Source organism: Protomyctophum parallelum (assembly GCF_964188405.1).
Source record: "Protomyctophum parallelum genome assembly, chromosome: 6".
NCBI classification, from domain to species: Eukaryota; Metazoa; Chordata; class Actinopteri; order Myctophiformes; family Myctophidae; genus Protomyctophum; species Protomyctophum parallelum.
The window spans coordinates 26,787,388-26,812,385 of record NC_139701.1 but is presented as its reverse complement, the minus strand read 5'-3'; positions in this window follow the sequence as shown (position 1 = coordinate 26,812,385).

Here is a 24,998-nt window from a genome sequence, read left to right as displayed (position 1 = left end):
TTCAAAAAACGATGGACTATAACCCATCGTTTTTTTAATTTTTTATTTTTTTCCAAATCCTCAAAAATGATGAAAAACGGCGTGCTATAGTATGCCGTACGATATGGGCTATAGCCCATGGTTCAAAATGATGAAAAACGAGGATAATTGTTTTTTCAAAAATTCAAAAAACGATGGGCTATAACCCATCGTTTTTTTCATTTTTTTCCAAATCCTCAAAAATTATGAAAAACGGCGTGCTATAGTATGCCGTACGATATGGGCTATAGCCCATGGTCCAAAATGATGAAAAACGAGGATTGTTTTTTTTCAAAATTCAAAAAACGAGGGGCTATAACCCATCGTTTTTTTCATTTTTTCATTTTTTTCAAATCCTCAAAAATGATGAAAAGCGGCATGCTATAATATGCCGTACGATATGGGCTATAGCCCATGGTCAAAAATGATGTAAAACGAGGATATTCTTTTTTTCAAAAATCCAAAAAACGATGGGCTATAACCCATCATTTTTTTTTAATTTTTAAAATCCTCAAAAATGATGAAAAGCGGCGTGCTATAATATGCCCTACGATATGGGCTATAACCCATGGTCCAAAATGATGAAAAACGAGGATAATTCTTTTTTCAAAAATAAAAAAACGAGGGGCTATAACCCATCGTTTTTTTCATTTTTTTATTTTTTCCAAATCCTCAAAAATGATGAAAAGCGGCGTGCTATAATATGCCGTACGATATGGGCTATAACCCATGGTCCAAAATGATGAAAAACGAGGATAATTCTTTTTTCAAAAATTCAAAAAACGAGGGGCTATAACCCATCGTTTTTTTCATTTTTTCATTTTTTTCAAATCCTCAGAAATGATGAAAAACGGCGTGCTATAGTATGCCGTACGATATGGGCTATAGCCCATGGTCCAATATGATGAACGAGGATAAAAAATAAATAAAAAATTTAAAAAACGATGGGCTATAACCCATCGTTTTTTTTCATTTTTTCATTTTTTCCAAATCCTCAAAAATGATGAAAAACGGCATGCTATAGTATGCCGTACGATATGGGCTATAGCCCATGGTCCAAAATGATGAAAAAAGAGGATAAAAAAAAATTCAAAAATTCAAGAAACGATGGGCTATAACCCATCGTTTTTTTCATTTTTTCATTTTTTTCAAATCCTCAAAAATGATGAAAAACGGCGTGCTATAGTATGCCGTACGATATGGGCTATAGCCCATGGTTCAAAATGATGAAAAACGAGGATTGTTTTTTTTCAAAATTCAAAAAACGATGGGCTATAACCCATCGTTTTTTTCATTTTTTCATTTTTTTCAAATCCTCAAAAATGATGAAAAACGGCGTGCTATAGTATGCCGTACGATATGGGCTATAGCCCATGGTCAAAAATGATGTAAAACGAGGATATTATTTTTTTCAAAAATCCAAAAAACGATGGGCTATAACCCATCGTTTTTTTCATTTATTTTCAAATCCTCAAAAATGATGAAAAACGGCGTGCTATAGTATGCCGTACGATATGGGCTATAGCCCATGGTTCAAAATGATGAAAAACGAGGATTGTTTTTTTTCAAAATTCAAAAAACGATGGGCTATAACCCATCGTTTTTTAAATTTAATTTTTTTTTCAAATCCTCAAAAATGATGAAAAACGGCGTGCTATAGTATGCCGTACGATATGGGCTATAGCCCATAGTCCAAAATGATGAACAACGAGGATAAAAAAAAATTCAAAAATTCAAAAAACGATGGACTATAACCCATCGTTTTTTTAATTTTTTATTTTTTTCCAAATCCTCAAAAATGATGAAAAACGGCGTGCTATAGTATGCCGTACGATATGGGCTATAGCCCATGGTTCAAAATGATGAAAAACGAGGATAATTGTTTTTTCAAAAATTCAAAAAACGATGGGCTATAACCCATCGTTTTTTTCATTTTTTTCCAAATCCTCAAAAATTATGAAAAACGGCGTGCTATAGTATGCCGTACGATATGGGCTATAGCCCATGGTCCAAAATGATGAAAAACGAGGATTGTTTTTTTTCAAAATTCAAAAAACGAGGGGCTATAACCCATCGTTTTTTTCATTTTTTCATTTTTTTCAAATCCTCAAAAATGATGAAAAGCGGCATGCTATAATATGCCGTACGATATGGGCTATAGCCCATGGTCAAAAATGATGTAAAACGAGGATATTCTTTTTTTCAAAAATCCAAAAAACGATGGGCTATAACCCATCATTTTTTTTTAATTTTTAAAATCCTCAAAAATGATGAAAAGCGGCGTGCTATAATATGCCCTACGATATGGGCTATAACCCATGGTCCAAAATGATGAAAAACGAGGATAATTCTTTTTTCAAAAATAAAAAAACGAGGGGCTATAACCCATCGTTTTTTTCATTTTTTTATTTTTTCCAAATCCTCAAAAATGATGAAAAGCGGCGTGCTATAATATGCCGTACGATATGGGCTATAACCCATGGTCCAAAATGATGAAAAACGAGGATAATTCTTTTTTCAAAAATTCAAAAAACGAGGGGCTATAACCCATCGTTTTTTTCATTTTTTCATTTTTTTCAAATCCTCAGAAATGATGAAAAACGGCGTGCTATAGTATGCCGTACGATATGGGCTATAGCCCATGGTCCAATATGATGAACGAGGATAAAAAATAAATAAAAAATTTAAAAAACGATGGGCTATAACCCATCGTTTTTTTTCATTTTTTCATTTTTTCCAAATCCTCAAAAATGATGAAAAACGGCATGCTATAGTATGCCGTACGATATGGGCTATAGCCCATGGTCCAAAATGATGAAAAACGAGGATAAAAAAAATTCAAAAATTCAAGAAACGATGGGCTATAACCCATCGTTTTTTTTTTTTTTTTCATTTTTTTCAAATCCTCAAAAATGATGAAAAACGGCGTGCTATAGTATGCCATACGATATGGGCTATAGCCCATGGTTCAAAATGATGAAAAACGAGGATTGTTTTTTTTCAAAATTCAAGAAACGATGGGCTATAACCCATCGTTTTTTTCATTTTTTCATTTTTTTCAAATCCTCAAAAATGATGAAAAACGGCGTGCTATAGTATGCCGTACGATATGGGCTATAGCCCATGGTCAAAAATGATGTAAAACGAGGATATTATTTTTTTCAAAAATCCAAAAAACGATGGGCTATAACCCATCGTTTTTTTTCATTTTTTTCAAATCCTCAAAAATGATGAAAAACGGCATGCTATAGTATGGCGTACGATATGGGCTATAGACCATGGTCCAAAATGATGAAAAACGAGGATAATTCTTTTTTCAAAAATAAAAAAACGAGGGGCTATAACCCATCGTTTTTTTCATTTTTTTATTTTTTCCAAATCCTCAAAAATGATGAAAAACGGCGTGCTATAGTATGCCGTACGATATGGGCTATAGCCCATGGTCAAAAATGATGTAAAACGAGGATATTATTTTTTTCAAAAATCCAAAAAACAATGGGCTATAACCCATCGTTTTTTTCATTTTTTTTCAAATCCTCAAAAATGATGAAAAGCGGCGTGCTATAATATGCCGTACGATATGGGCTATAACCCATGGTCCAAAATGATGAAAAACGAGGATAATTCTTTTTTCAAAAATTCAAAAAACGAGGGGCTATAACCCATCGTTTTTTTCATTTTTTCATTTTTTTCAAATCCTCAGAAATGATGAAAAACGGCGTGCTATAGTATGCCGTACGATATGGGCTATAGCCCATGGTCCAATATGATGAACGAGGATAAAAAAAAAATCAAAAATTTAAAAAACGATGGGCTATAACCCATCGTTTTTTTTCATTTTTTCATTTTTTCCAAATCCTCAAAAATGATGAAAAACGGCATGCTATAGTATGCCGTACGATATGGGCTATAGCCCATGGTCCAAAATGATGAAAAACGAGGATAAAAAAAATTCAAAAATTCAAGAAACGATGGGCTATAACCCATCGTTTTTTTTAATTTTTTAATTTTTTTCAAATCCTCAAAAATGATGAAAAACGGCGTGCTATAGTATGCCATACGATATGGGCTATAGCCCATGGTTCAAAATGATGAAAAACGAGGATTGTTTTCTTTCAAAATTCAAGAAACGATGGGCTATAACCCATCGTTTTTTTCATTTTTTCATTTTTTTCAAATCCTCAAAAATGATGAAAAACGGCGTGCTATAGTATGCCGTACGATATGGGCTATAGCCCATGGTCAAAAATGATGTAAAACGAGGATATTATTTTTTTCAAAAATCCAAAAAACGATGGGCTATAACCCATCGTTTTTTTCATTTTTTTCAAATCCTCAAAAATGATGAAAAACGGCATGCTATAGTATGGCGTACGATATGGGCTATAGACCATGGTCCAAAATGATGAAAAACGAGGATAAAAAAAATTCAAAAATTCAAGAAACGATGGGCTATAACCCATCGTTTTTTCATTTTTTTCAAATCCTCTAAAATGATGAAAAACGGCGTGCTATAGTATGCCGTACGATATAGGCTATAGCCCATGGTCAAAAATGATGTAAAACGAGGATATTATTGTTTTCAAAAATCCAAAAAACGATGGGCTATAACCCATCGTTTTTTTCATTTTTTTTCAAATCCTCAAAAATGATGAAAAACGGCATGCTATAGTATGGCGTACGATATGGGATATAGCCCATGGTCCAAAATGATGAAAAACGAGGATAATTGTTTTTTCAAAAATTCAAAAAACGAGGGGCTATAACCCATCGTTTTTTTTTCATTTTTTCATTTTTTTCAAATCCTCAAAAATGATGAAAAGCGGCATGCTATAATATGCCGTACGATATGGGCTATAGCCCATGGTCAAAAATGATGTAAAACGAGGATATTCTTTTTTTCAAAAATCCAAAAAACGATGGGCTATAACCCATCATTTTTTTCATTTTTTTCAAATCCTCAAAAATGATGAAAAACGGCGTGCTATAGTATGCTGTACGATATGGGCTATAGCCCATGGTCCAAAATGATGAAAAACGAGGATAAAAAAAAAAAAAAACGATGCGCTATAACCCATCGTTTTTTTCATTTTTTCATTTTTTTCAAATCCTCAAAAATGATGAAAAGCGGCGTGCTATAATTTGCCGTACGATATGGGCTATAGCCCATTGTCAAAAATGATGTAAAACGAGGATATTCTTTTTTTCAAAAATCCCAAAAACGAGGGGCTATAACCCATCGTTTTTTTTTCATTTTTTCATTTTTTTCAAATCCTCAAAAATGATGAAAAGCGGCATGCTATAATATGCCGTACGATATGGGCTATAGCCCATGGTCAAAAATGATGTAAAACGAGGATATTCTTTTTTTCAAAAATCCAAAAAACGATGGGCTATAACCCATCATTTTTTTCATTTTTTTCAAATCCTCAAAAATGATGAAAAACGGCGTGCTATAGTATGCCGTACGATATGGGCTATAGCCCATGGTCCAAAATGATGAAAAAGAGGATAAAAAAAAAAACGATGCGCTATAACCCATCGTTTTTTTCATTTTTTCATTTTTTTCAAATCCTCAAAAATGATGAAAAGCGGCGTGCTATAATTTGCTGTACGATATGGGCTATAGCCCATGGTCCAAAATGATGAAAAACAAGGATATTGTTTTTTTCAAAAATTAAAAAAACGAGGGGCTATAACCCATCGTTTTTTTTAATTTTTTAATTTTTTTCAAATCCTCAAAAATGATGAAAAACGGCGTGCTATAGTATGCCGTACGATATGGGCTATAGCCCATGGTCCAAAATGATGAAAAACGAGGATAATTGTTTTTTCAAAAATTCAAAAAACGAGGGGCTATAACCCATCGTTTTTTTCATTTTTTCATTTTTTTCAAATCCTCAAAAATGATGAAAAGCGGCATGCTATAATATGCCGTACGATATGGGCTATAGCCCATGGTCAAAAATGATGTAAAACGAGGATATTCTTTTTTTCAAAAATTCAAAAAACGAGGGGCTATAACCCATCGTTTTTTTCATTTTTTCATTTTTTTCAAATCCTCAAAAATGATGAAAAACGGCATGCTATAGTATGGCGTACGATATGGGCTATAGACCATGGTCCAAAATGATGAAAAACGAGGATAAAAAAAATTCAAAAATTCAAGAAACGATGGGCTATAACCCATCGTTTTTTCATTTTTTTCAAATCCTCAAAAATGATGAAAAACGGCGTGCTATAGTATGCCGTACGATATGGGCTATAGCCCATGGTCAAAAATGATGTAAAACGAGGATATTATTTTTTTCAAAAATCCAAAAAACGATGGGCTATAACCCATCGTTTTTTTCATTTTTTTTCAAATCCTCAAAAATGATGAAAAACGGCATGCTATAGTATGGCGTACGATATGGGCTATAGCCCATGGTCCAAAATGATGAACGAGGATACAAAAAAATTCAAAAAATTCAAAAAACGATGGACTATAACCCATCGTTTTTTTCATTTTTTATTTTTTTCCAAATCCTCAAAAATGATGAAAAACGGCGTGCTATAGTATGCCGTACGATATGGGCTATAGCCCATGGTCAAAAATGATGTAAAACGAGGATATAATTTTTTTCAAAAATCCAAAAAACGATGGGCTATAACCCATCGTTTTTTTCATTTTTTTCAAATCCTCAAAAATGATGAAAAACGGCGTGCTATAGTATGGCGTACGATATGGGCTATAGCCCATGGTCCAAAATGATGAACGAGGATAAAAGAAAAATCAAAAATTCAAAAAACGATGGGCTATAACCCATCGTTTTTTTCATTTTTTTCAAATCCTCAAAAATGATGAAAAGCGGCGTGCTATAATATGCCGTACGATATGGGCTATAGCCCATGGTCAAAAATGATGTAAAAAGAGGATATATATATTTTTTTAATAAAAAAACGATGGGCTATAACCCATCGTTTTTTTCAAATCCTCAAAAATGATGAAAAACGGCATGCTATAGTATGGCGTACGATATGGGCTATAGCCCATGGTCCAAAATGATGAACGAGGATACAAAAAAATTCAAAAAATTCAAAAAACGATGGACTATAACCCATCGTTTTTTTCATTTTTTATTTTTTTCCAAATCCTCAAAAATGATGAAAAACGGCGTGCTATAGTATGCCGTACGATATGGGCTATAGCCCATGGTCAAAAATGATGTAAAACGAGGATATAATTTTTTTCAAAAATCCAAAAAACGATGGGCTATAACCCATCGTTTTTTTCATTTTTTTCAAATCCTCAAAAATGATGAAAAGCGGCGTGCTATAATATGCCGTACGATATGGGCTATAGCCCATGGTCAAAAATGATGTAAAAAGAGGATATATATATTTTTTTAATAAAAAAACGATGGGCTATAACCCATCGTTTTTTTCAAATCCTCAAAAATGATGAAAAACGGCGTGCTATAGTATGCCGTACGATATGGGCTATAGCCCATGGTTCAAAATGATGAAAAACGAGGATTGTTTTTTTTCAAAATTCAAAAAACGATGGGCTATAACCCATCGTTTTTTTCATTTTTTCATTTTTTTCAAATCCTAAAAAATGATGAAAAACGGCGTGCTATAGTATGCCGTACGATATGGGCTATAGCCCATGGTCAAAAATGATGTAAAACGAGGATATTCTTTTTTTCAAAAATCCAAAAAACGATGGGCTATAACCCATAATAAAAATAAAAAAAATCAAATCCTCAAAATTGATGAAAAGCGGCGTGCTATAATATGCCGTACGATATGGGCTATAACCCATGGTCCAAAATGATGAAAAACGAGGATAATTGTTTTTTCAAAAATTCAAAAAACGAGGGGCTATAACCCATCGTTTTTTTCATTTTTTCATTTTTTTCAAATCCTCAAAAATGATGAAAAACGGCGTGCTATAGTATGGCGTACGATATGGGCTATAGACCATGGTCCAAAATGATGAAAAACGAGGATAATTCTTTTTTCAAAAATTCAAAAAACGAGGGGCTATAACCCATCGTTTTTTCATTTTTTTCAAATCCTCAAAAATGATGAAAAACGGCGTGCTATAGTATGCCGTAAGATATGGGCTATAGCCCATGGTCCAAAATGATGAAAAACGAGGATAATTGTTTTTTCAAAAATTCAAAAAACGAGGGGCTATAACCCATCGTTTTTTTCATTTTTTTCAAATCCTCAAAAATGATGAAAAACGGCGTGCTATAGTATGCCGTAAGATATGGGCTATAGCCCATGGTCCAAAATGATGAAAAACGAGGATAATTGTTTTTTCAAAAATTCAAAAAACGAGGGGCTATAACCCATCGTTTTTTTCATTTTTTCATTTTTTTCAAATCCTCAAAAATGATGAAAAACGGCGTGCTATAGTATGCCGTACGATATGGGCTATAGCCCATGGTCCAAAATGATGAACGAGGATACAAAAAAAAATCAAAAATTCAAAAAACGATGGACTATAACCCATCGTTTTTTTCATTTTTTATTTTTTTCCAAATCCTCAAAAATGATGAAAAACGGCGTGCTATAGTATGCCGTACGATATGGGCTATAGCCCATGGTCCAAAATGATGAAAAACGAGGATAATTGTTTTTTCAAAAATTCAAAAAATGAGGGGCTATAACCCATCGTTTTTTTTCATTTTTTCATTTTTTTCAAATCCTCAAAAATGATGAAAAGCGGCATGCTATAATATGCCGTACGATATGGGCTATAGCCCATGGTCAAAAATGATGTAAAACGAGGATATTCTTTTTTTCAAAAATCCAAAAAACGATGGGCTATAACCCATAATAAAAATAAAAAAAATCAAATCCTCAAAAATGATGAAAAGCGGCGTGCTATAATATGCCGTACGATATGGGCTATAACCCATGGTCCAAAATGATGAAAAACGAGGATAATTCTTTTTTCAAAAATTAAAAAAACGAGGGGCTATAACCCATCGTTTTTTTCATTTTTTCATTTTTTTCAAATCCTCAAAAATGATGAAAAACGGCGTGCTATAGTATGGCGTACGATATGGGCTATAGACCATGGTCCAAAATGATGAAAAACGAGGATATATATTTTTTTTAATTAAAAAACGATAGGCTATAACCCATCGTTTAAAAAAAAATAATCAAATCCTCAAAAATGATGAAAAGTGGCATGCTATAATATGCCGTACGATATGGGCTATAGCCCATGGTCCAAAATGATGAAAAACGAGGATAATTGTTTTTTCAAAAATTCAAAAAACGAGGGGCTATAACCCATCGTTTTTTTCATTTTTTCATTTTTTTCAAATCCTCAAAAATGATGAAAAACGGCGTGCTATAGTATGGCGTACGATATGGGCTATAGACCATGGTCCAAAATGATGAAAAACGAGGATATATATTTTTTTAATTAAAAAACGATAGGCTATAACCCATCGTTAAAAAAAAAATAATCAAATCCTCAAAAATGATGAAAAGTGGCGTGCTATAATATGCCGTACGATATGGGCTATAGCCCATGGTCCAAAATGATGAAAAACGAGGATAATTCTTTTTTCAAAAATTCAAAAAACGAGGGGCTATAACCCATCGTTTTTTTCATTTTTTTCAAATCCTCAAAAATGATGAAAAACGGCGTGCTATAGTATGCCGTAAAATATGGGCTATAGCCCATGGTCCAAAATGATGAAAAACGAGGATAATTGTTTTTTCAAAAATTCAAAAAACGAGGGGCTATAACCCATCGTTTTTTTCATTTTTTTTCAAATCCTCAAAAATGATGAAAAACGGCGTGCTATAGTATGCCGTAAGATATGGGCTATAGCCCATGGTCCAAAATGATGAAAAACGAGGATAATTGTTTTTTCAAAAATTCAAAAAACGAGGGGCTATAACCCATCGTTTTTTTCATTTTTTCATTTTTTTCAAATCCTCAAAAATGATGAAAAACGGCGTGCTATAGTATGCCGTACGATATGGGCTATAGCCCATGGTTCAAAATGATGAAAAACGAGGATTGTTTTTTTTCAAAATTCAAAAAACGATGGGCTATAACCCATCGTTTTTTTCATATTTTCATTTTTTTCAAATCCTCAAAAATGATGAAAAACGGCGTGCTATAGTATGCCGTACGATATGGGCTATAGCCCATGGTCCAAAATGATGAAAAACGAGGATAATTCTTTTTTCAAAAATTCAAAAAACGAGGGGCTATAACCCATCGTTTTTTTCATTTTTTTCAAATCCTCAAAAATGATGAAAAACGGCGTGCTATAGTATGCCGTAAGATATGGGCTATAGCCCATGGTCCAAAATGATGAAAAACGAGGATAATTGTTTTTTCAAAAATTCAAAAAACGAGGGGCTATAACCCATCGTTTTTTTCATTTTTTCATTTTTTTCAAATCCTCAAAAATGATGAAAAACGGCGTGCTATAGTATGCCGTACGATATGGGCTATAGCCCATGGTCCAAAATGATGAACGAGGATACAAAAAAAATCAAAAATTCAAAAAACGATGGACTATAACCCATCGTTAAAAAAAAAAAAATCAAATCCTCAAAAATGATGAAAAGCGGCATGCTATAATATGCCGTACGATATGGGCTATAGCCCATGGTCAAAAATGATGTAAAACGAGGATATTCTTTTTTTCAAAAATCCAAAAAACGATGGGCTATAACCCATAATAAAAATAAAAAAAATCAAATCCTCAAAAATGATGAAAAGCGGCGTGCTATAATATGCCGTACGATATGGGCTATAACCCATGGTCCAAAATGATGAAAAACGAGGATAATTCTTTTTTCAAAAATTAAAAAAACGAGGGGCTATAACCCATCGTTTTTTTCATTTTTTCATTTTTTTCAAATCCTCAAAAATGATGAAAAACGGCGTGCTATAGTATGGCGTACGATATGGGCTATAGACCATGGTCCAAAATGATGAAAAACGAGGATATATATTTTTTTTAATTAAAAAACGATAGGCTATAACCCATCGTTTAAAAAAAAATAATCAAATCCTCAAAAATGATGAAAAGTGGCATGCTATAATATGCCGTACGATATGGGCTATAGCCCATGGTCCAAAATGATGAAAAACGAGGATAAATGTTTTTTCAAAAATTCAAAAAACGAGGGGCTATAACCCATCGTTTTTTTCATTTTTTCATTTTTTTCAAATCCTCAAAAATGATGAAAAACGGCGTGCTATAGTATGGCGTACGATATGGGCTATAGACCATGGTCCAAAATGATGAAAAACGAGGATATATATTTTTTTAATTAAAAAACGATAGGCTATAACCCATCGTTAAAAAAAAAATAATCAAATCCTCAAAAATGATGAAAAGTGGCGTGCTATAATATGCCGTACGATATGGGCTATAGCCCATGGTCCAAAATGATGAAAAACGAGGATAATTCTTTTTTCAAAAATTCAAAAAACGAGGGGCTATAACCCATCGTTTTTTTCATTTTTTTCAAATCCTCAAAAATGATGAAAAACGGCGTGCTATAGTATGCCGTAAAATATGGGCTATAGCCCATGGTCCAAAATGATGAAAAACGAGGATAATTGTTTTTTCAAAAATTCAAAAAACGAGGGGCTATAACCCATCGTTTTTTTCATTTTTTTTCAAATCCTCAAAAATGATGAAAAACGGCGTGCTATAGTATGCCGTAAGATATGGGCTATAGCCCATGGTCCAAAATGATGAAAAACGAGGATAATTGTTTTTTCAAAAATTCAAAAAACGAGGGGCTATAACCCATCGTTTTTTTCATTTTTTCATTTTTTTCAAATCCTCAAAAATGATGAAAAACGGCGTGCTATAGTATGCCGTACGATATGGGCTATAGCCCATGGTTCAAAATGATGAAAAACGAGGATTGTTTTTTTTCAAAATTCAAAAAACGATGGGCTATAACCCATCGTTTTTTTCATATTTTCATTTTTTTCAAATCCTCAAAAATGATGAAAAACGGCGTGCTATAGTATGCCGTACGATATGGGCTATAGCCCATGGTCCAAAATGATGAAAAACGAGGATAATTCTTTTTTCAAAAATTCAAAAAACGAGGGGCTATAACCCATCGTTTTTTTCATTTTTTTCAAATCCTCAAAAATGATGAAAAACGGCGTGCTATAGTATGCCGTAAGATATGGGCTATAGCCCATGGTCCAAAATGATGAAAAACGAGGATAATTGTTTTTTCAAAAATTCAAAAAACGAGGGGCTATAACCCATCGTTTTTTTCATTTTTTCATTTTTTTCAAATCCTCAAAAATGATGAAAAACGGCGTGCTATAGTATGCCGTACGATATGGGCTATAGCCCATGGTCCAAAATGATGAACGAGGATACAAAAAAAATCAAAAATTCAAAAAACGATGGACTATAACCCATCGTTAAAAAAAAAAAAATCAAATCCTCAAAAATGATGAAAAGTGGCGTGCTATAATATGCCGTACGATATGGGCTATAGCCCATGGTCCAAAATGATGAAAAACGAGGATAATTCTTTTTTCAAAAATTCAAAAAACGAGGGGCTATAACCCATCGTTTTTTTCATTTTTTTCAAATCCTCAAAAATGATGAAAAACGGCGTGCTATAGTATGCCGTAAAATATGGGCTATAGCCCATGGTCCAAAATGATGAAAAACGAGGATAATTGTTTTTTCAAAAATTCAAAAAACGAGGGGCTATAACCCATCGTTTTTTTCATTTTTTTTCAAATCCTCAAAAATGATGAAAAACGGCGTGCTATAGTATGCCGTAAGATATGGGCTATAGCCCATGGTCCAAAATGATGAAAAACGAGGATAATTGTTTTTTCAAAAATTCAAAAAACGAGGGGCTATAACCCATCGTTTTTTTCATTTTTTCATTTTTTTCAAATCCTCAAAAATGATGAAAAACGGCGTGCTATAGTATGCCGTACGATATGGGCTATAGCCCATGGTTCAAAATGATGAAAAACGAGGATTGTTTTTTTTCAAAATTCAAAAAACGATGGGCTATAACCCATCGTTTTTTTCATTTTTTCATTTTTTTCAAATCCTCAAAAATGATGAAAAACGGCGTGCTATAGTATGCCGTACGATATGGGCTATAGCCCATGGTCCAAAATGATGAAAAACGAGGATAATTCTTTTTTCAAAAATTCAAAAAACGAGGGGCTATAACCCATCGTTTTTTTCATTTTTTTCAAATCCTCAAAAATGATGAAAAACGGCGTGCTATAGTATGCCGTAAGATATGGGCTATAGCCCATGGTCCAAAATGATGAAAAACGAGGATAATTGTTTTTTCAAAAATTCAAAAAACGAGGGGCTATAACCCATCGTTTTTTTCATTTTTTCATTTTTTTCAAATCCTCAAAAATGATGAAAAACGGCGTGCTATAGTATGCCGTACGATATGGGCTATAGCCCATGGTCCAAAATGATGAACGAGGATACAAAAAAAATCAAAAATTCAAAAAACGATGGACTATAACCCATCGTTTTTTTCATTTTTTATTTTTTTCCAAATCCTCAAAAATGATGAAAAACGGCGTGCTATAGTATGCCGTACGATATGGGCTATAGCCCATGGTCCAAAATGATGAAAAACGAGGATAATTGTTTTTTCAAAAATTAAAAAAATGAGGGGCTATAACCCATCGTTTTTTTTCATTTTTTCATTTTTTTCAAATCCTCAAAAATGATGAAAAGCGGCATGCTATAATATGCCGTACGATATGGGCTATAGCCCATGGTCAAAAATGATGTAAAACGAGGATATTCTTTTTTTCAAAAATCCAAAAAACGATGGGCTATAACCCATAATAAAAAATAAAAAAATCAAATCCTCAAAAATGATGAAAAGCGGCGTGCTATAATATGCCGTACGATATGGGCTATAACCCATGGTCCAAAATGATGAAAAACGAGGATAATTCTTTTTTCAAAAATTAAAAAACGAGGGGCTATAACCCATCGTTTTTTTCATTTTTTCATTTTTTTCAAATCCTCAAAAATGATGAAAAACGGCGTGCTATAGTATGGCGTACGATATGGGCTATAGACCATGGTCCAAAATGATGAAAAACGAGGATATATATTTTTTTAATTAAAAAACGATAGGCTATAACCCATAGTTTAAAAAAAAATAATCAAATCCTCAAAAATGATGAAAAGTGGCGTGCTATTTGCCGTACGATATGGGCTATAGCCCATGGTCCAAAATGATGAAAAACGAGGATAATTCTTTTTTCAAAAATTCAAAAAACGAGGGGCTATAACCCATCGTTTTTTTCATTTTTTTCAAATCCTCAAAAATGATGAAAAACGGCGTGCTATAGTATGCCGTAAGATATGGGCTATAGCCCATGGTCCAAAATGATGAAAAACGAGGATAATTGTTTTTTCAAAAATTCAAAAAACGAGGGGCTATAACCCATCGTTCTTTTCATTTTTTCATTTTTTTCAAATCCTCAAAAATGATGAAAAACGGCGTGCTATAGTATGCCGTACGATATGGGCTATAGCCCATGGTTCAAAATGATGAAAAACGAGGATTGTTTTTTTTCAAAATTCAAAAAACGATGGGCTATAACCCATCGTTTTTTTTAATTTTTTCATTTTTTTCAAATCCTCAAAAATGATGAAAAACGGCGTGCTATAGTATGCCGTACGATATGGGCTATAGCCCATGGTCCAAAATGATGAAAAACGAGGATAATTCTTTTTTCAAAAATTCAAAAAACGAGGGGCTATAACCCATCGTTTTTTTCATTTTTTTCAAATCCTCAAAAATGATGAAAAACGGCGTGCTATATTATGCCGTAAGATATGGGCTATAGCCCATGGTCCAAAATGATGAAAAACGAGGATAATTGTTTTTTCAAAAATTCAAAAAACGAGGGGCTATAACCCATCGTTTTTTTCATTTTTTCATTTTTTTCAAATCCTCAAAAATGATGAAAAACGGCGTGCTATAGTATGCCGTACGATATGGGCTATAGCCCATGGTCCAAAATGATGAACGAGGATACAAAAAAAATCAAAAATTCAAAAAACGATGGACTATAACCCATCGTTTTTTTCATTTTTTATTTTTTTCCAAATCCTCAAAAATGATGAAAAACGGCGTGCTATAGTATGCCGTACGATATGGGCTATAGCCCATGGTCCAAAATGATGAAAAACGAGGATAATTGTTTTTTCAAAAATTCAAAAAATGAGGGGCTATAACCCATCGTTTTTTTTCATTTTTTCATTTTTTTCAAATCCTCAAAAATGATGAAAAGCGGCATGCTATAATATGCCGTACGATATGGGCTATAGCCCATGGTCAAAAATGATGTAAAACGAGGATATTCTTTTTTTCAAAAATCCAAAAAACGATGGGCTATAACCCATAATAAATTTAAAAAAAATCAAATCCTCAAAAATGATGAAAAGCGGCGTGCTATAATATGCCGTACGATATGGGCTATAACCCATGGTCCAAAATGATGAAAAACGAGGATAATTCTTTTTTCAAAAATTAAAAAAACGAGGGGCTATAACCCATCGTTTTTTTCATTTTTTCATTTTTTTAAAATCCTCAAAAATGATGAAAAACGGCGTGCTATAGTATGGCGTACGATATGGGCTATAGACCATGGTCCAAAATGATGAAAAACGAGGATATATATTTTTTTAATTAAAAAACGATAGGCTATAACCCATCGTTTAAAAAAAAATAATCAAATCCTCAAAAATGATGAAAAGTGGCGTGCTATAATATGCCGTACGATATGGGCTATAGCCCATGGTCCAAAATGATGAAAAACGAGGATAATTCTTTTTTCAAAAATTCAAAAAACGAGGGGCTATAACCCATCGTTTTTTTCATTTTTTTCAAATCCTCAAAAATGATGAAAAACGGCGTGCTATAGTATGCCGTAAGATATGGGCTATAGCCCATGGTCCAAAATGATGAAAAACGAGGATAATTGTTTTTTCAAAAATTCAAAAAACGAGGGGCTATAACCCATCGTTTTTTTCATTTTTTTCAAATCCTCAAAAATGATGAAAAACGGCGTGCTATAGTATGCCGTAAGATATGGGCTATAGCCCATGGTCCAAAATGATGAAAAACGAGGATAATTGTTTTTTCAAAAATTCAAAAAACGAGGGGCTATAACCCATCGTTTTTTTCATTTTTAATTTTTTTCCAAATCCTCAAAAATGATGAAAAACGGCGTGCTATAGTATGCCGTACGATATGGGCTATAGCCCATGGTCCAAAATGATGAAAAACGAGGATAATTGTTTTTTCAAAAATTCAAAAAATGAGGGGCTATAACCCATCGTTTTTTTTCATTTTTTCATTTTTTTCAAATCCTCAAAAATGATGAAAAGCGGCATGCTATAATATGCCGTACGATATGGGCTATAGCCCATGGTCAAAAATGATGTAAAACGAGGATATTCTTTTTTTCAAAAATCCAAAAAACGATGGGCTATAACCCATAATAAAAAATAAAAAAATCAAATCCTCAAAAATGATGAAAAGCGGCGTGCTATAATATGCCGTACGATATGGGCTATAACCCATGGTCCAAAATGATGAAAAACGAGGATAATTCTTTTTTCAAAAATTAAAAAACGAGGGGCTATAACCCATCGTTTTTTTCATTTTTTCATTTTTTTCAAATCCTCAAAAATGATGAAAAACGGCGTGCTATAGTATGGCGTACGATATGGGCTATAGACCATGGTCCAAAATGATGAAAAACGAGGATATATATTTTTTTTAATTAAAAAACGATAGGCTATAACCCATCGTTTAAAAAAAAATAATCAAATCCTCAAAAATGATGAAAAGTGGCATGCTATAATATGCCGTACGATATGGGCTATAGCCCATGGTCCAAAATGATGAAAAACGAGGATAATTGTTTTTTCAAAAATTCAAAAAACGAGGGGCTATAACCCATCGTTTTTTTCATTTTTTCATTTTTTTCAAATCCTCAAAAATGATGAAAAACGGCGTGCTATAGTATGGCGTACGATATGGGCTATAGACCATGGTCCAAAATGATGAAAAACGAGGATATATATTTTTTTAATTAAAAAACGATAGGCTATAACCCATCGTTAAAAAAAAAAAATCAAATCCTCAAAAATGATGAAAAGTGGCGTGCTATAATATGCCGTACGATATGGGCTATAGCCCATGGTCCAAAATGATGAAAAACGAGGATAATTCTTTTTTCAAAAATTCAAAAAACGAGGGGCTATAACCCATCGTTTTTTTCATTTTTTTCAAATCCTCAAAAATGATGAAAAACGGCGTGCTATAGTATGCCGTAAAATATGGGCTATAGCCCATGGTCCAAAATGATGAAAAACGAGGATAATTGTTTTTTCAAAAATTCAAAAAACGAGGGGCTATAACCCATCGTTTTTTTCATTTTTTTTCAAATCCTCAAAAATGATGAAAAACGGCGTGCTATAGTATGCCGTAAGATATGGGCTATAGCCCATGGTCCAAAATGATGAAAAACGAGGATAATTGTTTTTTCAAAAATTCAAAAAACGAGGGGCTATAACCCATCGTTTTTTTCATTTTTTCATTTTTTTCAAATCCTCAAAAATGATGAAAAACGGCGTGCTATAGTATGCCGTACGATATGGGCTATAGCCCATGGTTCAAAATGATGAAAAACGAGGATTGTTTTTTTTCAAAATTCAAAAAACGATGGGCTATAACCCATCGTTTTTTTCATATTTTCATTTTTTTCAAATCCTCAAAAATGATGAAAAACGGCGTGCTATAGTATGCCGTACGATATGGGCTATAGCCCATGGTCCAAAATGATGAAAAACGAGGATAATTCTTTTTTCAAAAATTCAAAAAACGAGGGGCTATAACCCATCGTTTTTTTCATTTTTTTCAAATCCTCAAAAATGATGAAAAACGGCGTGCTATAGTATGCCGTAAGATATGGGCTATAGCCCATGGTCCAAAATGATGAAAAACGAGGATAATTGTTTTTTCAAAAATTCAAAAAACGAGGGGCTATAACCCATCGTTTTTTTCATTTTTTCATTTTTTTCAAATCCTCAAAAATGATGAAAAACGGCGTGCTATAGTATGCCGTACGATATGGGCTATAGCCCATGGTCCAAAATGATGAACGAGGATACAAAAAAAATCAAAAATTCAAAAAACGATGGACTATAACCCATCGTTAAAAAAAAAAAAATCAAATCCTCAAAAATGATGAAAAGTGGCGTGCTATAATATGCCGTACGATATGGGCTATAGCCCATGGTCCAAAATGATGAAAAACGAGGATAATTCTTTTTTCAAAAATTCAAAAAACGAGGGGCTATAACCCATCGTTTTTTTCATTTTTTTCAAATCCTCAAAAATGATGAAAAACGGCGTGCTATAGTATGCCGTAAAATATGGGCTATAGCCCATGGTCCAAAATGATGAAAAACGAGGATAATTGTTTTTTCAAAAATTCAAAAAACGAGGGGCTATAACCCATCGTTTTTTTCATTTTTTTTCAAATCCTCAAAAATGATGAAAAACGGCGTGCTATAGTATGCCGTAAGATATGGGCTATAGCCCATGGTCCAAAATGATGAAAAACGAGGATAATTGTTTTTTCAAAAATTCAAAAAACGAGGGGCTATAACCCATCGTTTTTTTCATTTTTTCATTTTTTTCAAATCCTCAAAAATGATGAAAAACGGCGTGCTATAGTATGCCGTACGATATGGGCTATAGCCCATGGTTCAAAATGATGAAAAACGAGGATTGTTTTTTTTCAAAATTCAAAAAACGATGGGCTATAACCCATCGTTTTTTTCATTTTTTCATTTTTTTCAAATCCTCAAAAATGATGAAAAACGGCGTGCTATAGTATGCCGTACGATATGGGCTATAGCCCATGGTCCAAAATGATGAAAAACGAGGATAATTCTTTTTTCAAAAATTCAAAAAACGAGGGGCTATAACCCATCGTTTTTTTCATTTTTTTCAAATCCTCAAAAATGATGAAAAACGGCGTGCTATAGTATGCCGTAAGATATGGGCTATAGCCCATGGTCCAAAATGATGAAAAACGAGGATAATTGTTTTTTCAAAAATTCAAAAAACGAGGGGCTATAACCCATCGTTTTTTTCATTTTTTCATTTTTTTCAAATCCTCAAAAATGATGAAAAACGGCGTGCTATAGTATGCCGTACGATATGGGCTATAGCCCATGGTCCAAAATGATGAACGAGGATACAAAAAAAATCAAAAATTCAAAAAACGATGGACTATAACCCATCGTTTTTTTCATTTTTTATTTTTTTCCAAATCCTCAAAAATGATGAAAAACGGCGTGCTATAGTATGCCGTACGATATGGGCTATAGCCCATGGTCCAAAATGATGAAAAACGAGGATAATTGTTTTTTCAAAAATTAAAAAAATGAGGGGCTATAACCCATCGTTTTTTTTCATTTTTTCATTTTTTTCAAATCCTCAAAAATGATGAAAAGCGGCATGCTATAATATGCCGTACGATATGGGCTATAGCCCATGGTCAAAAATGATGTAAAACGAGGATATTCTTTTTTTCAAAAATCCAAAAAACGATGGGCTATAACCCATAATAAAAAATAAAAAAATCAAATCCTCAAAAATGATGAAAAGCGGCGTGCTATAATATGCCGTACGATATGGGCTATAACCCATGGTCCAAAATGATGAAAAACGAGGATAATTCTTTTTTCAAAAATTAAAAAACGAGGGGCTATAACCCATCGTTTTTTTCATTTTTTCATTTTTTTCAAATCCTCAAAAATGATGAAAAACGGCGTGCTATAGTATGGCGTACGATATGGGCTATAGACCATGGTCCAAAATGATGAAAAACGAGGATATATATTTTTTTAATTAAAAAACGATAGGCTATAACCCATCGTTTAAAAAAAAATAATCAAATCCTCAAAAATGATGAAAAGTGGCGTGCTATTTGCCGTACGATATGGGCTATAGCCCATGGTCCAAAATGATGAAAAACGAGGATAATTCTTTTTTCAAAAATTCAAAAAACGAGGGGCTATAACCCATCGTTTTTTTCATTTTTTTCAAATCCTCAAAAATGATGAAAAACGGCGTGCTATAGTATGCCGTAAGATATGGGCTATAGCCCATGGTCCAAAATGATGAAAAACGAGGATAATTGTTTTTTCAAAAATTCAAAAAACGAGGGGCTATAACCCATCGTTCTTTTCATTTTTTCATTTTTTTCAAATCCTCAAAAATGATGAAAAACGGCGTGCTATAGTATGCCGTACGATATGGGCTATAGCCCATGGTTCAAAATGATGAAAAACGAGGATTGTTTTTTTTCAAAATTCAAAAAACGATGGGCTATAACCCATCGTTTTTTTTAATTTTTTCATTTTTTTCAAATCCTCAAAAATGATGAAAAACGGCGTGCTATAGTATGCCGTACGATATGGGCTATAGCCCATGGTCCAAAATGATGAAAAACGAGGATAATTCTTTTTTCAAAAATTCAAAAAACGAGGGGCTATAACCCATCGTTTTTTTCATTTTTTTCAAATCCTCAAAAATGATGAAAAACGGCGTGCTATATTATGCCGTAAGATATGGGCTATAGCCCATGGTCCAAAATGATGAAAAACGAGGATAATTGTTTTTTCAAAAATTCAAAAAACGAGGGGCTATAACCCATCGTTTTTTTCATTTTTTCATTTTTTTCAAATCCTCAAAAATGATGAAAAACGGCGTGCTATAGTATGCCGTACGATATGGGCTATAGCCCATGGTCCAAAATGATGAACGAGGATACAAAAAAAATCAAAAATTCAAAAAACGATGGACTATAACCCATCGTTTTTTTCATTTTTTATTTTTTTCCAAATCCTCAAAAATGATGAAAAACGGCGTGCTATAGTATGCCGTACGATATGGGCTATAGCCCATGGTCCAAAATGATGAAAAACGAGGATAATTGTTTTTTCAAAAATTCAAAAAATGAGGGGCTATAACCCATCGTTTTTTTTCATTTTTTCATTTTTTTCAAATCCTCAAAAATGATGAAAAGCGGCATGCTATAATATGCCGTACGATATGGGCTATAGCCCATGGTCAAAAATGATGTAAAACGAGGATATTCTTTTTTTCAAAAATCCAAAAAACGATGGGCTATAACCCATAATAAATTTAAAAAAAATCAAATCCTCAAAAATGATGAAAAGCGGCGTGCTATAATATGCCGTACGATATGGGCTATAACCCATGGTCCAAAATGATGAAAAACGAGGATAATTCTTTTTTCAAAAATTAAAAAAACGAGGGGCTATAACCCATCGTTTTTTTCATTTTTTCATTTTTTTAAAATCCTCAAAAATGATGAAAAACGGCGTGCTATAGTATGGCGTACGATATGGGCTATAGACCATGGTCCAAAATGATGAAAAACGAGGATATATATTTTTTTAATTAAAAAACGATAGGCTATAACCCATCGTTTAAAAAAAAATAATCAAATCCTCAAAAATGATGAAAAGTGGCGTGCTATAATATGCCGTACGATATGGGCTATAGCCCATGGTCCAAAATGATGAAAAACGAGGATAATTCTTTTTTCAAAAATTCAAAAAACGAGGGGCTATAACCCATCGTTTTTTTCATTTTTTTCAAATCCTCAAAAATGATGAAAAACGGCGTGCTATAGTATGCCGTAAGATATGGGCTATAGCCCATGGTCCAAAATGATGAAAAACGAGGATAATTGTTTTTTCAAAAATTCAAAAAACGAGGGGCTATAACCCATCGTTTTTTTCATTTTTTTCAAATCCTCAAAAATGATGAAAAACGGCGTGCTATAGTATGCCGTAAGATATGGGCTATAGCCCATGGTCCAAAATGATGAAAAACGAGGATAATTGTTTTTTCAAAAATTCAAAAAACGAGGGGCTATAACCCATCGTTTTTTTCATTTTTTATTTTTTTCCAAATCCTCAAAAATGATGAAAAACGGCGTGCTATAGTATGCCGTACGATATGGGCTATAGCCCATGGTCCAAAATGATGAAAAACGAGGATAATTGTTTTTTCAAAAATTCAAAAAATGAGGGGCTATAACCCATCGTTTTTTTTCATTTTTTCATTTTTTTCAAATCCTCAAAAATGATGAAAAGCGGCATGCTATAATATGCCGTACGATATGGGCTATAGCCCATGGTCAAAAATGATGTAAAACGAGGATATTCTTTTTTTCAAAAATCCAAAAAACGATGGGCTATAACCCATAATAAAAAATAAAAAAATCAAATCCTCAAAAATGATGAAAAGCGGCGTGCTATAATATGCCGTACGATATGGGCTATAACCCATGGTCCAAAATGATGAAAAACGAGGATAATTCTTTTTTCAAAAATTAAAAAACGAGGGGCTATAACCCATCGTTTTTTTCATTTTTTCATTTTTTTCAAATCCTCAAAAATGATGAAAAACGGCGTGCTATAGTATGGCGTACGATATGGGCTATAGACCATGGTCCAAAATGATGAAAAACGAGGATATATATTTTTTTAATTAAAAAACGATAGGCTATAACCCATCGTTAAAAAAAAAAAAATCAAATCCTCAAAAATGATGAAAAGTGGCGTGCTATATGCCGTACGATATGGGCTATAGCCCATGGTCCAAAATGATGAAAAACGAGGATAATTCTTTTTTCAAAAATTCAAAAAACGAGGGGCTATAACCCATCGTTTTTTTCATTTTTTTCAAATCCTCAAAAATGATGAAAAACGGCGTGCTATAGTATGCCGTAAGATATGGGCTATAGCCCATGGTCCAAAATGATGAAAAACGAGGATAATTGTTTTTTCAAAAATTCAAAAAACGAGGGGCTATAACCCATCGTTTTTTTCATTTTTTCATTTTTTTCAAATCCTCAAAAATGATGAAAAACGGCGTGCTATAGTATGCCGTACGATATGGGCTATAGCCCATGGTTCAAAATGATGAAAAACGAGGATTGTTTTTTTTCAAAATTCAAAAAACGATGGGCTATAACCCATCGGTTTTTTTCATTTTTTCATTTTTTTCAAATCCTCAAAAATGATGAAAAACGGCGTGCTATAGTATGCCGTACGATATGGGCTATAGCCCATGGTCCAAAATGATGAAAAACGAGGATAATTCTTTTTTCAAAAATTCAAAAAACGAGGGGCTATAACCCATCGTTTTTTTCATTTTTTTCAAATCCTCAAAAATGATGAAAAACGGCGTGCTATAGTATGCCGTAAGATATGGGCTATAGCCCATGGTCCAAAATGATGAAAAACGAGGATAATTGTTTTTTCAAAAATTCAAAAAACGAGGGGCTATAACCCATCGTTTTTTTCATTTTTTCATTTTTTTCAAATCCTCAAAAATGATGAAAAACGGCGTGCTATAGTATGCCGTACGATATGGGCTATAGCCCATGGTCCAAAATGATGAACGAGGATACAAAAAAAATCAAAAATTCAAAAAACGATGGACTATAACCCATCGTTTTTTTCATTTTTTATTTTTTTCCAAATCCTCAAAAATGATGAAAAACGGCGTGCTATAGTATGCCGTACGATATGGGCTATAGCCCATGGTCCAAAATGATGAAAAACGAGGATAATTGTTTTTTCAAAAATTCAAAAAATGAGGGGCTATAACCCATCGTTTTTTTTCATTTTTTCATTTTTTTCAAATCCTCAAAAATGATGAAAAGCGGCATGCTATAATATGCCGTACGATATGGGCTATAGCCCATGGTCAAAAATGATGTAAAACGAGGATATTCTTTTTTTCAAAAATCCAAAAAACGATGGGCTATAACCCATAATAAAAAATAAAAAAATCAAATCCTCAAAAATGATGAAAAGCGGCGTGCTATAATATGCCGTACGATATGGGCTATAACCCATGGTCCAAAATGATGAAAAACGAGGATAATTCTTTTTTCAAAAATTCAAAAAACGAGGGGCTATAACCCATCGTTTTTTTCATTTTTTCATTTTTTTCAAATCCTCAAAAATGATGAAAAACGGCGTGCTATAGTATGCCGTACGATATGGGCTATAGCCCATGGTTCAAAATGATGAAAAACGAGGATTGTTTTTTTTCAAAATTCAAAAAACGATGGGCTATAACCCATCGGTTTTTTTCATTTTTTCATTTTTTTCAAATCCTCAAAAATGATGAAAAACGGCGTGCTATAGTATGCCGTACGATATGGGCTATAGCCCATGGTCCAAAATGATGAAAAACGAGGATAATTCTTTTTTCAAAAATTCAAAAAACGAGGGGCTATAACCCATCGTTTTTTTCATTTTTTTCAAATCCTCAAAAATGATGAAAAACGGCGTGCTATAGTATGCCGTAAGATATGGGCTATAGCCCATGGTCCAAAATGATGAAAAACGAGGATAATTGTTTTTTCAAAAATTCAAAAAACGAGGGGCTATAACCCATCGTTTTTTTCATTTTTTCATTTTTTTCAAATCCTCAAAAATGATGAAAAACGGCGTGCTATAGTATGCCGTACGATATGGGCTATAGCCCATGGTCCAAAATGATGAACGAGGATACAAAAAAAATCAAAAATTCAAAAAACGATGGACTATAACCTATCGTTTTTTTCATTTTTTATTTTTTTCCAAATCCTCAAAAATGATGAAAAACGGTGTGCTATAGTATGCCGTACGATATGGGCTATAGCCCATGGTCCAAAATGATGAAAAACGAGGATAATTGTTTTTTCAAAAATTCAAAAAATGAGGGGCTATAACCCATCGTTTTTTTTCATTTTTTCATTTTTTTCAAATCCTCAAAAATGATGAAAAGCGGCATGCTATAATATGCCGTACGATATGGGCTATAGCCCATGGTCAAAA